The sequence below is a fragment of the Meles meles genome, chromosome 15 (assembly GCF_922984935.1).
Source record: "Meles meles chromosome 15, mMelMel3.1 paternal haplotype, whole genome shotgun sequence".
In the NCBI taxonomy this organism is placed as follows: Eukaryota; Metazoa; Chordata; class Mammalia; order Carnivora; family Mustelidae; genus Meles; species Meles meles.
In genome coordinates, this window is record NC_060080.1 from 59,081,003 (window position 1) to 59,097,325 (window position 16,323).

General features: G+C 41.3%; 1 protein-coding gene across 1 annotated transcript in view; it reads left to right on the forward strand.

Moving 5' to 3' along the window:
- Positions 1–12,881, forward strand: part of PELI1 (pellino E3 ubiquitin protein ligase 1) — a 92,317-nt gene extending 79,436 nt beyond the window's left edge. Inside the window, exon 8 of the transcript XR_006815122.1 lies at positions 12,697–12,881. The gene's annotated coding sequence lies outside the window, so the exon portion shown is untranslated. The remainder of the gene's footprint in view (positions 1–12,696) is intronic.
- The last annotated feature ends 3,442 nt before the right edge of the window (positions 12,882–16,323 follow it).

Sequence of the window (16,323 nt, forward strand, 5' to 3'; positions counted from 1 at the left end):
GCTTTCTAGGGAGAAATGTGGCTGCAAGACAGAACAGAACAGTATCTACATTTATACCACAGGAAAGCAATTTTTTCAAATAATAAGTCAGATCAAAGCATAAATTGGTAGTCTTATTTGCCAGGTACGAAATTTGAATGATTGCATGTGTGCTGGTGTGTGCTTAACCTGCTGCCGGCTGCTTGCTATTTTAGGGTCCGTGACTGCTGAATGTTGTTGACTTGATTTCTTTCCTTTTAAGTATGACTAAAGAGGCAGGGCTGATCAGAGGCAAGATGTGAAAAAAGAGGCAACATGAATGATTTTTTTCAGCCACACTATGAAACAATTACCAACAATCTTTAGGTATTTCTTGTACTTTCAAAACTGAACACAAGGCTCTCCTTGATATAGGCTATGAATTTAAAAAAGTGATATACCAGAAAATCTTGGAACGGCTGCATAGAACCAAAGCAGGGACTTTAAATTGTGTCTCCAGGTGACACATGTTAGAACAAAGATAAGAGAAAAATTAGGCTCCTCTTGGTCAAAATAGATGAGGTCAAAATCCTTCTCCTACGCTGGTGTCAAAGTCTGAAATGCCTACTTTTAGAGCTTCTGTTTTTATCCAGGGTTTTGCTTTTAAAATGCATGTATTCCTGGAAATAGAGGAGACTGATTCATGAAGATATTGGAACTAATCAGATCCATGTTTCTTCCATGTTTCTCTGTAAGAGAGTCTGAAAGAGAAAGGCAGAAATGCACTGGAGGAGACTAGAAGCAGCAAGTCTAGCTTTTCTGAACATAGAATGGACCCAGTACAGTATAGTAGTCATTGAATCATTGAACTACTTTGGAGGATAATATTGTGGGGAGAGTTTTTGAGAGTGAGTTTTGTCATGTGAGTTCAACTGAAAAAAAAAAAAAAGGGATTTTTTAGACTTTGTGTTGCTATGCAATATGAATTTTGATGGATTTTTTTCCTAGTTAAGGTCCCAACAGGAAACAGATGGCACACTTAAATTAGGATAATTTGAAGAGAGTTTCTTTTCAAAGAGACTATTTACAAAGGACTGCAGGGGTGTAGTGGAAACCCATGGGATAGTCTAGGAAGTAGGAGTTAGAAGCTGCAGAGTGGCTGACACCCTTTAGCCCTAAAGGAGTGATTTTCAGAGCTTGGAAAGGGAGAGCTATTCAGAGTAGACCACAGTAAGAGGAGCAATGACCTTGACACAGCCAGCCAGAGGCAAACCCATTGGGAAAAAGCCAATAGATGAACACTTTGACCTTCTTCTCCCTTCCTCTGGTCTTCCACCAGGGCTCCCCATTGGCCAAACCCAACTGGAGGCTAAAGGGAAAGGGGACACATTCCTACAGGGCCAGCCTCTCTGGGCAGAGAGGAAGGTAGGCCATGAAATAGTGGGTCTCAGGAGCAAGCGGAAGATACCCAGCATAATGATGCTTCTGTTCACTTGATAAGAAGTTCTGAGAAAGAGCCAGCCAACATCCCTCCCCTTTCCCACTCCAAGCTTTCAGAGTGAAACTGTCGTGGGCTGTGGAGAGGAAGGAATGTACCCTTAAAATCAGATTCGGAGTTCTGATTAATATCTTAGAACTATACCTAATTTCTGCATGAAGAATGTGTTTCTTTTTTAGTTTTTTTTTTTTTTAGATTTTATTTATTTGAGAGAGAGACAGAGTGAGAGAGCATGAGAGGGGAGGTCAGCGGGAGAAGCAGGCTCCCCATGGAGCTGGGAGCCCGATGTGGGACTCGATCCCAAGATTCCGGGATCATGACCTGAGCCGAAGGCAGTCGCTTAACCAACTGAGCCACCCAGGCGCCCCGAAGACTGTGTTTCTTTTTTTTTTTTTTTTTTTTTTTTTTTTTTTTTTTAAAGATTTCACTTATTTATTTGACAGAGAGAGATCACAAGTAGGCAGAGAGGCAGACAGAGAGAGTGAGAGGGAAGCAGGCTCACCGCTGAGCAGAGAGCCCGATGTGGGACTCGATCCCAGGACCCTGAGATCATGACCTGAGCCGAAGGCAGCAGCTTAAACCACTGAGCCACCCAGGCGCCCCGAAGACTGTGTTTCTAATGGAAATTGTTAGTCCATGACATCAGAATGGCTGGAAAATTTAAGGGCCTATCAGAATTTTCATCCCAGAGCAGAGAAAGGTGACCTTGCTCTCCTCTTGGACTACCTGCTGACTTCATATATGTGTAAAGTCACAGTGGGGACAAAAATAAATAAGGGTGCATTTCGGTTAGGTCAGAAATTTGTACTTACTCAACATACCACTCACATCACCTTTACCAACTTTTTCACTTTATAGGTCATGAAACTGCATTCCAGAGAGCTTGATTCCCATGCCCCATTTTGGCAAATTTCACAGTCAAATCCCAACTAGAGGTAGGACTTAAGACATCTATAGGATATGCAGCTACAGACTTCCATAGGCAGCATGGGGGAAAATTTCAACCAGATCACATACTTGTTTAGCTATCTTGGCTGTCTTTTGGGCTGCAGACATTAGCCTTAGGTGGTGCAGTTTATGGTGAGTAGGGAAGTCCCACAGGCTAGGCCAGCCTTCCTTGTTACAATGATCTAGGCCTCTGCTCTGAGGTTTAGACTTTAGTTTTATAATTCAGAAACTCAATTCATCTGTTCACCTGAGAATAATCAGGTCCTGATGAATTGATGCATTTGCCAATCTGGCTACAGGTTTCAGTCAAATGTCCATTGAATTACCCTGAGAAATGTTACTGTCGAAAAGGCAAGAGTGGTGTCAGCTGGTCAACACTGTGTGGCTGAATTGTTTGGAGAAGGAACGTAGACAGATCAGACTTTCACTTCCATTCTCAAGAAAGTAACTCAGATTGTAAGTACCACCGATTGTAGGTCAAAGATAAAAATTCACACGTAAATGACAACATATACTATTAATGATTTACTTTACTGATATGCCCTGCATTTTACAAATTCCTGGGTGTTTATTTGTGTATATGACAAAGTAGAAAAACCCTGGCATCATAAAACTTTGACCAGCCAGAACTTAATTAGAACCCTAAATTTAAAATGATTTCTTTTGGGGACACCTGGTTGGCTCAGTCAGGGGAACATGCAATGCTTGATATTGGGGTTGTGAGCTCGAGCCTCACGTTGGAGGGAGAGATTACTTAATAAATTAAGGGGTTTTTTTTGTTTTTTTTTAAGAAAGACTTTATTTTGGTACATATTCTAGTTAACTAATTCTTCTCAGCTCCAAATCTACTCTTCAGTGTCCTGTTCTGTGACGCGGCAGCTGAAATTAAACATTTTTCCTTTATAGCTGGCCGTGATGGTTTGTGAATAAAGAGCACTGGAGGGCCACTGCAGGGGGAAAGTTCTTTTCTTCCCTGTGTTGAGGGGACTTTCCTTCTCCTGCGGTGCATGGCAGCCATGGGGGCCAGAATTTCAGCTGTGCTCAGTCCTGCAGCAAGTCTCACAGGCACCCCAGTCGATGACCTCTTGCTTCCCCACCTGCCTTCCAGCACCTCACTACACCCTCTCCAGTGAGGTCAGCCTCTCAGGCTTGGGGGAAGAAAGGCTCTGTTAACTGTATTCCTTCCTGGGGCCTGCAACCCTAACCCTAAAGCAGGCGTCCCCCCAGGGAGCAGGATGGGGGAGGGGTGGTGGTGAAAAGGCCTTCTGGAGGCAGGAGGTTGGTGTGAGATATCAGGGATTTCCAATGGTGTGTGCAGCCCTCCAAAGGAGCACAGAACTTAAACAGATATACAGTGTATCTGCAGCACTAAAATTGAATGCAAGGGAGGCACAAAGGGGAAAAAAGTCTAGGAAATCTCTTTAGGGGAGCAATAATGGAAAAAAGTTAGGGAACAGTGTTCAAAAAGCAGCAGCGGCTCCCCGTACCCACTCTCCCTCATTCTTTAGGATCCCCTTTACTCCATAGTCGTTAATCCCATTTTTAGTTAATCTAATTCATATTACACTTTCCCTGTTCCAATATTATAAGGTTTCTGTCATCTAAATGGACTTTGATACAGTGCACTTGACTTTTATGATAAAAAGACAAATCAGAGGCTGAATTTTAAAAAATTTCAAGACATTTTCTAGAACCTGCAGAGATTAATCTCCAGCTACTCATATCTTGTACAGTAGGAATATATGTTCAGGATGATGATCTGGAGACCGTAATGGATACTGAATGACCAAAGATAGGCTGTTAATCTGAACTTGGTGAAGCAGAAAGATTGGTAAAAACTACAGTTTGAAGCCACACAGGTTTTCTGGATAGCATTTAACTGGTCCAACATGTACTATCACAATTGAACACCTTTCTTGCTTGTAACTCTTAAATGCCAAACTCTGTAGTAATGATGATGACAGTGATAGTAAAGATAGCCAACGTTCACTGGCGACTTACTAAGTTCCGTCACTTGGACAAGAGGGCTGAGAATGAATAGGAAAAAGCCCAAAGTACGAGGAAGGAGGCCAACGAGGAAGCTGCTACAGGAGTCCCGGCATGAGCTGACGGTGGCCAGAACAAGGGAGACAGAGGGCATGCAGCTGCCTCACCGGTGCCCAGAGCAGAAAGAGCTCTCTAGCCAGTTCAGCAATCGTTCGGTTTACCACCAGAGAAGCAGGACTTGAGTTAGAGGTAGAATCTTTAGCTCCTACCAGGTGGCCAGTACTCTGTTACCCAAAGGTAGGGGGACCCTATAATAACCACACGCTCCCTGGTGCCTTGTGGGCCCTTAGAAAACTATAAAATGATAATGCCAATAGAAGAACACGTAGAATATATTTCAGACTTTGGAGTGGGGAAGAACTCTATAAGTCAGACCCAAAAAGCACAGCCATAACCCAAAATTGTGGCAGATTTAGCCTCACCAAAATTAAGGATTTCTGTTCAATGAGGGCTATTGTCGACTAACTTATGCAGACAGAGGACAGACAGAAAAAAATATTTAGAAGATATTTCAAACCAACAGAGAATTAAAACCAAACATATAAACGATTTCACTCATATGTGGAATTTAAGAAACAAAGCAGGGGCACCTGGGTGGCTCAGTGGGTTGGGCCTCTGCCTTTGGCTCCGGTCATGATTTCAGGGTCCTGGGATGGAGTCGCGCATCCGGCTCTCTGCTCAGCAGGGAGCCTGCTTCCTCCTCTCTCTGACTGCCTCTCTGACTGCTTGTGATCTCTGTCAAATAAATAAAAATCTTTTTAAAAATATAAAAACAAATTTTTAAAAAGAAACAAAACAAATGAGCAAAGAGGAAGAGAGAGAGAGAGAGAGAGAGAGAGAGAGAGAGAGAGAGAGAATCAGGCAAACCAAGAAATAGGCTCTTACCTCAAGAGAGCAAACTCATGGTTACCAGAGGGGAAGTGGGTGGGAGATGGGTTAAATAGGTGATGGGGATTATGGAGGGCACTTGTGATGAGCACAGGTGTTGTGTGGAAGTGTTGAATCCCTATATTGTACACCAGAAACTAATATCACACTGTTAACCAACCTGGAATTTAAATAAAAACTTTTGAAAAACTTAGACTATATAAGGAGCTCCAGCAAATCAAATAAAGTACCCAAAAGAAACTGTTAGAGAAGAAAAGTACTCAATGACACTTGTTAAAAACAGTAAAGCAGATTTTATTCAGGACGATCGCCGTGGGGTTTTACTGTAGGGGGAATTGGGCTCAACTCGGAATACAGTGTGGCCAAGTGGGAATTTGTAGCTAAGGAGGGGGCTGGGGTCAGTGGGTGGGAAATTACTAAGAGGAAACATCGGGAGTAAGGGGGCATCTGGCTAACCCCAGGTCCCAAGATTCTTGCTGAAGGCAGGCCAGGGAGACAGACAACCCCTGGGGGCAGTGGAGCACAAGGAACCTGATCAGATATCAGGGGTGCGGGGTTCTTGCTGAAACTGGATTTTATGAAGAAGTGTGCATAATGGGCCTAGGAGAAGGTTCAGGAGACTGAGTAGTTCTTTCGAGCACAGAATTTTGTCAGAGCATCAACAGAGCCTATCAATAGCCAGTTCTCAGGAGTGGAAAGCTGACCTGGAAGAATTGAAGTGCAATATTACAGGTAAACAGGGAAACTGCCAATTAAGACTAATTACTTTCACATCCAATAGATTCGTAAAAATTAGAAAGCTGGGCAATGACTTGGCAGTCTTGCCAAAGATGTGGGGAAACAAGAACCCTCACATGCCGCTGGCATGACTGTAATTAGATATGGGCATTCTGTGTGCACCCATGCTTGCATACATGTACACTAGAATTCTATGGATGACTCAGGAATCCCTCTTGACACATGTTCCTAAGGAGACATGTATGAATGTACGAATGTGTTTATCACAGGCTCCTTCATGGTACAAAGGAATTGGAGTCAGTCTGGGTACTTATCACTAGAGGAGTGGATATGTTAAATGTATTAGACACAAAAGTATGAAACTTTATTGCAGCAGTTCAAAGAAATTAGCTACATGTGCATAAAGGAACAAGGAAAGAACTTAGAAACAGCATTGTGTAAAAAAGCAATGAACAGGGATGCCTGGGTGGCTCAGTTGGTCCTACTCTTGATTTCGGGTCAGGTCACGATCTTAGGGCAGTGAGATTGAGCCCTGTGTTGCCCCGTGTCACACTCCCCACTGGGTGTGGAGCCTGCTTAAGATTTTCTCTCTCCCTCTCTTTCTGCTCCCCCCGAAAAAAAACGCAATAAACAGAATAAGAGCCATTGAACAATACAGATTGAAAACACATACATTCATAAAACAACAGTATAAAACCCAACTCAGGGATACGTGCATTTCCAAGCACATATTAAATTCATTAGAATAGCCGTGGATGCTGGAGATGAGTGGGGAAAGGGAAAAAAAAAAAAAGAAAAAGAAAATAATAAAGTAAAATAAAACAAGAAAAGGCCTCGCATGGATGATTGTGTAGCATGAGCTCCGGAGGGTGATTAACTCAAGTCTTTGCAAAGTCCAAAAAAAAAAAAAAAAAAAGAATCTAAACCCTATATTTCTTTAACTTTTTTCATTCTGCAAATGAGAAGTGATGTTTGCCTTTTTTAGGTAATCCATGTAAGCAGCCGAGTGAGTAGCCCACCCATCTACCCAGGCTTTTCCGGTCTCAGGGCACATTTGAGCAAAGCAGACATCTACAAAAAGCCAGTGGGTGAGAACAGTGTGTAGGATACACCTGTAAACTGAAGTCTAGAAACCAAAGCCTAATAGCAGCCTTATTTATGAAACTAGAAATGCAGTGCAAAACCCATAATGAACGTATTGTAGTGGCAGATCTGTGACCTGACTTGGTTATTTCCATCCAGCAAAAAGAAAATTTGAGATATTATTTAACTATGAAAAGCAGAAGAGACAAACAGTTCCCAGACATCCGCAAAGACAATTCAGTTGGCAAAGGGGGATTATGTGGCATCAGCATGCACTATAAAAATGCATATACATATCAGGGCACCTGGGTGGCTCAGTGGGTTAAGCCTCTGCCTTTGGCTCTGGTCATGATCTCAGGGTCCTGGGATCAAGCCCTGCATCGGACTCTGCTCGGCGGGGATCCTGCTCCCCCTGCCCCTGCCTGCCTCTCTGCTTACTTGTGATCCCTCTCTGTCAAATAAATAAATAAAATCTTTTTTAAAAAATGCATATACATGTATGTCTGTGTGTCTATAAGGATTTTTTAAGGTGAATTACCTCAGGATTCTGTTTGCTTCAAAATGCCTTCAATCAAACAGGACACAGCCCTGGTTTGATTCCAGGGCTCTTTCTTTTTAAACCTGCCAGGTCTGTCCTCTTGAAGGGAACGGGAGCGAGTGAGCCTGAGTATTGCTCTGTTTCTGAGAAGGACCAGATTTCACCACCTGCAGAATAAATCGGTTTGTCCTTTTTCAGTTCATTCTTTCTCTTTTTCAACTGCCTGCCTAGACAGTGGATCACTGGGAATTCACTTGTCTTTTGTTTGGGGTTTGCGTTTTGGGTTTTTTTTAATTTTTGGTTTTTCGGTTACCTTTAAAACTGTAGCCACCTAACTTAAAGGACACTCTGAAGTTGTCAGGATCTACTTTCCAGAGAAAACCTGAGAGATGGGGAAGTGAGGGAATGAGGAGTAAATTCTTTTTTTTTTTTTTTTAAGATTTTATTTATTTATTTGACAGAGATCACAAGTAGGCAGAGATCGAGGAGGAAGCAGGCTCCCTGATGAGATCATGACCTGAGGCTTTAACCCACTGAGCCACCCAGGCACCCCAGGAGTAAATTCTTGATTCTTTAGTGCTACACTAACACTCGCTCCCGCCTGAGTTGTCCTTTGTCCTTAAAAGCCCCTTTCTTTGCCATTAGAAGGAATAATTCTATAAAATGTATTCCATCAGGATATTGAGTTATTTGAAAACATTTTCTTGCCTTACACAGGTCTCACCTGCAGGTTTCGCTGCCAGTCTATCAAGCTAGGCTTCAGCAGCAGGCCAGGTTTAATTAAAGAGAACTTTAAAATGTATGTACACGTGAATGGATACAAGTTTTCAAAACGATATATCGATATACTACTAAATTAAGCTATCAAATTCTTAGAACTTCATAGTAGAAAAGAACCTTAGCAATTACTGACCTCAGCTTCTTTATTTCTTTTCTGTCTCCCCTGCAACATACTCAGTAGCAATATTTCAACATAAGGAGTCCTACCCAGGAAGGACAAACATCTATACCATAGCTTGGAAAGATCCCCTTTCTCATTCTTACCTGACACCAAGCTTATTCATTTTTAGAGAACATTTGGTGCCAGTGGGTGATAAAAATGATAGTGTGATTTATAGACTTTTCTTGTTTTATTGACGAGACTATCGCTTCATCTTGAACTGGAAGACATAAGGCAGCCGTCTAGGGGGCCCTGGAATTTGAAACGAGTCCCCACCTGCAGAGCAGCTCTGAGTACCTGTATACAGTTTACTGCCCTTTTTAACCTTACAATCAAATTCCACACTGCCTCTGCTATTAATTAATGTATTCAACTAAAAGGTTTCTATTGGCTAGTAGTATTAAAGTATTTGCTATATTATCAAGAGCCTAATGGGGTGCCTGGCTGGTTCAATCAGTGGAGCATGGGATTTTTGATCTTGGGGTTGTTAAGTTCAAGCCCCAGGTTTGATGTAGAGAGTAATTAAACAAACAAGGGCGCCTGGGTGGCTCAGCGGGTTAAAGCCTCTGCCTTTGGTTCAGGTCATGATCCCAGGGTCCTGGGATTGAGCCCCGCATCAGGCTCTCTGCTCAGCGGGGAGGCTGCTTCCCCCCTCTCTTTATGCCTGCCTCTGTCTACTTGTGATCTCTGTCAAATAAATAAATAAAATCTTTAAAAAGAAATAAATAAATAAACAGCCTAAAATATTGTTAATTAATTAATGATTTTTATGATACAGTATCTGAATGGTTTTTCAAAAGCCGGCATCTGGCTTTTAAAAAAAAATTTTTTTTTTAAATATTTTATTTGTTTATTTGACAGAGATCACAAGTAGGCAGAGAGGCAGGCAGAGAGAGAGGGGGAAACAGGCTCTCCGCTGAGCAGAGCGCCCGATGCGGGGCTCGATCCCAGGACCCTGAGATCATGACCTGAGGCTTTAACCCACTGAGCCACCCAGGTGCCCCTGGATTTTTAAAAAATTTTAACGCACATATTCATGTAGAAAAGTTGCAAAATATGGCCGAACAAAAAGAGACAACTTTTCATAACCTCACCACGTACAGAAAATAGCATTTTCCCATATATACTTCTACTAACTTTTGTCTTAAACAAGATTTTACTTTAAAATTTTCACTCAGATAGACCTGTTTCTACAAAGGTGAGCTTCTGAGAAACCAACTTCCTTTGTGCAGACAGCAGATTCTGCTGTGGAGGGAAGGAAGTGGCGCATATCCTGCCTAACAGGGGATCATTGTTTCTCTATCAGAACTGGCTTAGCGCCTTCTTCAGCCAAAAGGACAATTATGTGACAGAATCCAAGAGCTGGACCTGCCTTAGAAGAAAGTGGCTTAAAGGCAAATTTTACTCACACATGGAGTGTGTTAGGCACTTTCCACGCCTTCTCTATGATTATTACAATCCAGAAAAACTTGAGCTTGAATCCCAGCTATTCCTTTACTAGCCTGGTAATGGTGGGTAAGTTAAGAAGGCCCTTTGCCACAGTCTCTTCATCTGTTAAATAGGGACAACAAGAGTATCAACCTCACCAGGTTCTCGTAAAGACCAGTGAGCTTACAACCGAGTGCCTGGCCTGCTGTAAGACTTCAACAAATGTCAGCAGCATTATTGTTGTGGTTGTGGATTGCCATGGGGATTATATGAAATACTGTATTTGAAATTCCTGCCACACTTTGGCATTATTATTACAATACTTAGTATTACAGGGAGGGTTTGTTTTTAACCACCCACATTTTCCTTTGGCAACACTCCCCGGTTTTTGACTCCAGTCCAGGGCTGTTTGGTAGAACTTGCTGTGATTATAGAAATGGTCCATAATCTGTGCTGGCCAGTATGGTAGCCATCCACCAAATGTAGCTAGTGAGCTCTTGAAATGTGGCTAGTACAACTGACGGGTTGAATTTTTAGTTTTAATTTTAATTTTCTTTTTTTAAAAATTTTATTTATTTATTTGACAGACAGATTACAAGTAGGCAGAAAGGCAGGGCAGAGAGAGGAGGAAGCAGGCTCCCTGCCGAGCAGAGAGTCCGAGGCGATGCGTGGCTCGATCCCAGGACCCTGAGATCATGACCTGAACCGAAGGCAGGGGCTTAACCCACTGAGCCACCCAGGCACCCCTAACTTTATTTAATTTTCATTAATTTAAATAGTCACAGCTAATCCCCTGATTTCTCTCTGTTCCTACTCCTGTCTGATTGCTTTAATTGCCTTTAAGCATATGCAAATTCACCTGTAGGGACTCTAGGGAAGGTCTCCTCATTCACATTCAGTTTTGAATAACGTCATTTTTTACATGGTACGTTCTGGGTAAATGATAAATTACAGTGCCATCCGTTACAGTGCCGCCGTTCATAAAGTAAAAACAATCTGGATGTATTTCCAGCGTCAATCTTTCCACCAAGTCTGGCTTTCCATAAGCGTTTTGGGTTTTTTTGTTTTTATTTTTAAGATTTATTTATTTTAGAGCAAGAGCATGGGTGAGGCAGAGGCAGAGGGAGAGAAGCAGACTCCCCACTAAACTTGGAGCCCAAGGCAGGCCAATCCCACCACCTCTGAGACTGCAACCCAGACTGAAACCAAGAGTCCAACGCCAACCCACTGAGCCACCCAGGAGCCCCTTCATCAGCATTTTGTATGTAAACTTGCATGAGAAGAACTTAATAACCTTAAAAAAATTTGGCAGTTTAATCTAAAAGGCTGTTTTATCAAGCCCCACGTTGAGAGAGCTTACTTCAGAAGGAAGGAAGGAAGGAAGGGAAGTAGGAAGGAAGGAAGGAACGAACAAAGGAATAACTGCTTTACAGATCTGGAATGAAAAGGGAATGATATCTCTGCTGTCAGCTACTCTCCCTCACAGTCCCAGCCGGGTAATTCTTGATCTCCTCTGATTCTGGGTCAGTTCTGTGCTTCCCTGTGGACTCTAGCTCATGGCACCCCTCCTGAGCCTCAGGCTGACAGCCTTCACTCATCCCTGCTGTGGAACCAGAGCTGGATAGGCTCCCTGAGGGCAGCCACTGAGTAACTCCTTTTCCAGGTTCCAGGGTCCCTGGTCTCTGTTATGAAGCCAATTTCAACTTCAGTGTTTAGATAAATCACCTGACCCTCATATCAAAGAAAAGTTGTAAAACCCAAACCAATTTTCTTTAGGGAAGCCTAGCTCTTCCCTCTCCTGGGGAAAGGCTGCCACCTGCTGTACGAGATCAGCATTGGGTTTTTCCAAGGTCACTGAACAGCCACTTCCTCTATACAAATGAGTGTCTTGCACAACCCCACCGGCCTTCCCCTCAATGTGTCAGGAGTGCAAGGAGGAAAACCAGTAGACGTTCCAAAACTGGAGGGCACCAAAGCAGGCTCATCCATAGGAATGGTGCCCAGAAGGAATTGGCATCTCTCTCTGATTAGAAGAGCATTTATTCTTTACCACTCAGCAGCATTATTTTTTCAAGTTGGCTCATAGTAACCTACATAAAATCTCCTGTTGTTGAGAGGCTGATTATTTCTCCACTCTTCCAGTTCTATGTATCTTTACCTATTCTTCACCATCCTGGCGAGTCTTTGGTAGGAGAAAGGATGAGAAAAGAATAAAAACTGATGATTTACATGATAGCATCCTTGAGCCTTACACTCTTTCTTCAGAAATCCTAAAACTCAATGAAATACACTGTAGTGACGAGCGCCGATGGCTGCCATCCGAGACATGGCTGAATCTTAGAAGCAGCACGTTGAGTGAAGTAAGCCAGACACCAGACAATATGCCAGCTACTGATGCAAAGTTTGGTAATGGAATTCTATGTCTATAAAGTTCAAAAACAGTCAAAACTCAATGAAGCTGGTAGTGGTTAACTGTGGGGGTGGGGCAGTGGTAGGGTTTAGGACACACAATCCCCAAAGATGGCATCTTGGCATATTGAATATTTTAAGCTGAGAGAGTTAGAAAAGAGAAAACAGGAAAGTCACTCTGACCTCTCCCCCTCATCATTTCCCCCTTCTCCTCTGAAACAGGTCATAAAACTCGTGTGAGAGGTGCCCTACCTATACCAAGAGGAAAGACTCATTCTTAACTTGGAAGATAAAGAGACGCCAGGAAGAATCCTAACAAACAGACCTTGCTAAGTTCCCCCAGTTTACTGTAATTACCTCATACTCTTTAACCTATCACAGTCCTCCATAACTGTCCATTTGTCGTCAAACCTCGCATTAATACACAGCTCTGTAGTTTTTTGGGGACCAGGGGGGTCTTCACTTCCTGATGAAGGTTCTTAAGTAAAACTCATATTAAATAAATGTGTATGCTTTTCACCTGTTAATCTGTAAGTTTAATTTTCAGACCCAGCCAAGGACTCTAAGAGGGTCGAGGAGAACCTGTTCTTCGCCTACAGCAATGTATTGATTGATGTAGATGATTGAAGTATTGATATATATCAATAAGAAATCCTTGCTAGAGAAATTAAATATTCATGAGTAAAATAATATGATACCTGAGTTGGTTTTTTTTTTAGAAAAGTTCAGAAAAATAATTAGGTATGGATAGATAAAACAAAAATATAGAATTTAATAATGTTAAGTTGTAGGATGGATACATCAAAGTCCATTATTCTATTCTCCCTATTTTTATGTATTTGAGTGTTTTTATAATAGTTTTTAAAAATCATGTATGAAATTTTAATCTTAGCAAAGACAACACAAAATCTAAAAGTCATAAATTAAAAAAAAAAGAGAGAGAGAGATTCCACATCTGTTCCAGCTCTTCTCTTCCATCATAAAGTCTATAAATTAAAATGCTGGCTTTGCTAGCCCCCTGGCATTGAGGCCAAATGTGACCTAATGCTAGTAATGAAGGTGTAGGCAGAAATCATACATTATAGCCACAGACGTAAATAATATAAATCAAAATAACAGTGAGTTATCATCTATTTTTCATCTAGTGGATTGATAAAGATCAAAGAATTTGTTAATACTAAATGTTGACAGTTTGAGGACAACAGTTGTTCTTTTCCACTATTGGTGGAAACCTAAGTTTATAGAAAGTATTTTGGAAGGGTAATTTGGAAATATCTATCAAAATTCTCCTGAAAGCAAAAGCAACATTTAAGTGGTAAGAGTGGGCATGGACTTGCCATGATGAGCACTGGGTGACGTATGGAAGTGTTGAATCACTATGTTGTACACCTGAAACTGACACAACACTGTACGTTAGTTAACTAGAATTAAAATAAAAATGCCAAAAAAACTTTTTTTTTTTTTAAAGAGTGGGCATGGAAAGGAGGCAACAGGGAGAAGAGTCTATGTAGAGTCAAAGTGGATTCATTATATGACTGACTAAAAATGGAGAAAAGGTTCTAATATTGCTAGGGATGTTAACAGAAATAGGGAGTCAGGAGGAGGCACTTGTTTGGACCAGCAGATAAATAATCCAGTTTGGATATGTTATGTTTTCTGATACTTTCACAAAGTCTCTCTAGATCTAGAGTCTAGATGTTTAGATGCTCATATAGAAGATTAATAATTTCACTAAGGAATAATCCAGGAACTCACCAGAAGACAAACTGAGAGAATACCACTTAGTCTCATCTGTAAGTAGGACCCACTTCAAGAAAATGAACTTCAAAAAAAAAAAGAAAAGAAAGAAAATGAACTTCAAACAATGGCCAGAGTTTCTTTTTCTTCTACCCAACTGGCAAAGATTTTTTTGAATAACTTAGTTTGACAAGATGTAGGGAAATGGATACTTGTTGTATAGGTTGGTGTCCATATAAGTGATTACAACTTCTGGAAGACAATTTTACAGTATATAGCAAAAACCTAAAAAGTGTTAGGCCTTTTGAGCCATCAATTCCAATTCTACCTGAAGAATATATGTAAATGTTTTTATTTAATTGCTTTCTATCAAACTCATGTATGTACACGGTACTAGAAAAATAAATTATTCTAAAAGACATAGAAGAACACAGTGCAAACTCTCCTCCCTCTCTTACCCATGCTGCTCTTGAAAGGCCACCACTTCCAACATCTAGCTGTTTGATCTGTTATTTACATCTTTATGTTTAAATAATTTATTCAGGTATTTCTTTGTTGTTGTTTTTTTAAGATTTTATTTATTTATTTATTTGACAGAGAGAGAGAGAGATCACAGGTAGGCAGAGAGGCATCCAGAGAGAGAGGAAGGGAAGCAGGCTCCCTGCTGAGCAGAGAGCCCCATGCGGGGGTCGATCCCAGGACCCTGAGATCATGACCTGAGCTGAAGGCAGAGGCTTAACCCACTGAGCCATCCAGGTGCCCCTCTTTTTTTTTTTTTAAATATAGTTAACTCACAATGTTACATTAGTTTCAGGTGTAAAACATAGTGATCCAACAAGTTTATACATTATGCTCTGCTCACAACAGTGTGGTTGCCATCTGTCTCCCTACAAGCTATTACAGTATCATTGACTATACTCCTTATGCTGTGCCTTTTATTCCCATGGCTTGTTCATTCCATAAGTGGAAGTCTGTATCTCCCACTCCCCTTCACCCATTTTGCCCAACACCCTCCACAGCTCCCCTCATTAACCATCAGTTGGTTCTCTGTACTTATGGGTCTGATTCTGCTTTTGCTCATTTATTTGTTTGTTTTTTAGATTCCATTTTTAAGTGAAATCACATGGTATTTATCTTTCTCAGTCTGACATATTTCACTTAGTATAAGACCCTCTATGGCCCTTCCATGTTGTCCCAAATGGCAGAATCTCATCCTTTTTTTAAGGATACATAATGATCCACTGTGTGTGTGTGTGTGTGTGTGTGTGTGTGTGTGTGTGTGTGTGTGTACCACATCTTCCTTATCTATTTGATGGACATTTAAGTTACTTTCATATCTTGGCTCCCCTAAATACTGCTACAATAAATATAGGGATGCATACATCTCTTCAAATTAGCGTTTTTATTTCCTTTCGGTAAATACCAAAGGAATGGTATTAATGGATCATATGGCATTTCCATTTTTAATTTTTTGAGGAAACTCCATACTGTTTTCCACAGTGGCTGCACCAGTTTACATTCCCTCCAGTAGGGCCTGGGGGTTCCTTTTTCTTCACTTGCTCACCAACACTTGTTTCTTGTGTCTTTTATTTTAGCCACTCTACAGGTGTAAGGTGATGTCCCATTGTGGTTTTGATTTGCACTTCCCTAATGACCAGTGATGCTGAGCATCTTTTCATGTGTCTGTTAGCCATCCGTATGTTTTGGAAAAATGTCTGCTCAGGTCCTCTGCCCACTTTTTAATTGGATTGTTTGGTTTTTTGGTGTTGAGATGTATGAGTTCTTTGCATATTTTGCATATTAAGCCCTTATCAGTTATATCACTTGCAAATATCTTCTCCCATTCAGAAGGTGGCCTTTTTGTCTGCTGATGTTTCCTTTGTTGTGCAGATGTATTTTATTTTGTTGTTGTCTCACTAGTTTATTTTTGCTTTTGTTTTCCTCACCTTAGGAGACATATCTAGAAAAATGTCTCTATTGCCGGGGTCAGAGAAACTACTGCCTGTGTTCTCTCATAGGATTTTAATGGTTTCAGGTCTCTCATTTATGTCTTTTCGCTCTGCTCTTTTTTGATTTGTCAACTGAAAACATACTCTATTGACATCCTGTTAT